Genomic DNA, 1,416 nt, shown 5'->3' on the forward strand with positions numbered 1-1,416 from the left:
ACTAGTGGTTATTTATAACTGATTTTTAGTGTGTACGTGTATTACATAAAATATTTGAATAAAAATATATGCATATAACAAAACAAAATTGATATAAAATTGTTATTGAATCTCTTATTTTACAATGGTTTCTTATTGAATAAGAGAGGTGTGCTTGTATAAAATTTGATACTTAAATAAATATGGATCTTAGAAATTAAAAACCAAAGATGAGTTATGCAAGATTTTGAATAAAGATGTGGTATGTGTAATTTTCTAACTTTGGATCCGTTACTTTTGCCTTTTTATTTATAATTTTGTATGTGTCATTTTTTTAAATGCTATTTTTTATTAGCAGTTTCTACATATTTTTGTTACATGTTTTTGTTATATTATACCCCAAAATTTATTAGCAATTTTTTTCAAAAAAATGAAAATTGATTATTCAAAATAAATATATATTATAGAATGTATTGATCATACTTAAAATACGGAAAAATGGTGGAATATGATTTGTGATTAGGGGCTACTACAACACCATTTTAATTTAATTTTGAAGTTCCGCAGATGCAACGAAATGTCACTCAGTTGGAACTTACGTATAAAGCATAAGTATGGTATAATTAATATAATTAACATGTCAGCTAACCCAACCATATAACTTGTCATTAATTAATCATTTTTATATTAATAGAATAAGGATACACTCTGAAGTCTGAAATGGATTTGGGATGAGATTTGCAGAGATATGGGGTGCACACCAAAAACACAATGGCCATTTGTAAATTATCGTCTGATAAAAATATCCATTTTTAAGTTTTTGATAAATACATTTCTAACAAAATTTAAATACAAAAAAGTCTTTGAATTTTATAAACGGAGGACAATTTTATCCCTCCATCTATTCGCCTCTCACAAATCAAACGGAACTGGTTGACGTGATTGTAACGGTGTCCAAGTGTCCGTTACGGTGCCATGCTAGAAGGAGGCTAAAGTTTGCAGGACAAAAAAGTCCCTAGTCATGAAAATGATGTCATTTTGCAAATTTTAATTTTTTATTAAAAATCTTTTTGAAAGATATAAATTACCATACATTGTCCTAATCCCTTCACAAAAATCAGAATTTTCTTCCCTCCAAAATGAGACTGAAGTGCCATCGAGAAAGGTGGAGTAGGAGAAACGAAACTGGTGTACTGAAGTAGTTTAGTCATCAAGCAAGGTAAGCAAATCCCTAACCTTTTTTATTTTTTTGCGTTAGGTTCCATATAATGTAGGGTGCGAAGAATGCAAATGCCTAAGTTTTTTACTTTGCTTTTTGTTTGAGTTTTGTTGAGAAAAAGTTATTTTCTCTTCAATTTAAAGATTTCTTGAGTTTTGAAGTTTGTGGTTTGATTTTATTTTTGTTAAAAAATTTCAGATGGCTGAAAGATTTGTAAT

The sequence above is a fragment of the Arachis ipaensis genome, chromosome B02, assembly GCF_000816755.2.
Source record: "Arachis ipaensis cultivar K30076 chromosome B02, Araip1.1, whole genome shotgun sequence".
NCBI classification, from domain to species: Eukaryota; Viridiplantae; Streptophyta; class Magnoliopsida; order Fabales; family Fabaceae; genus Arachis; species Arachis ipaensis.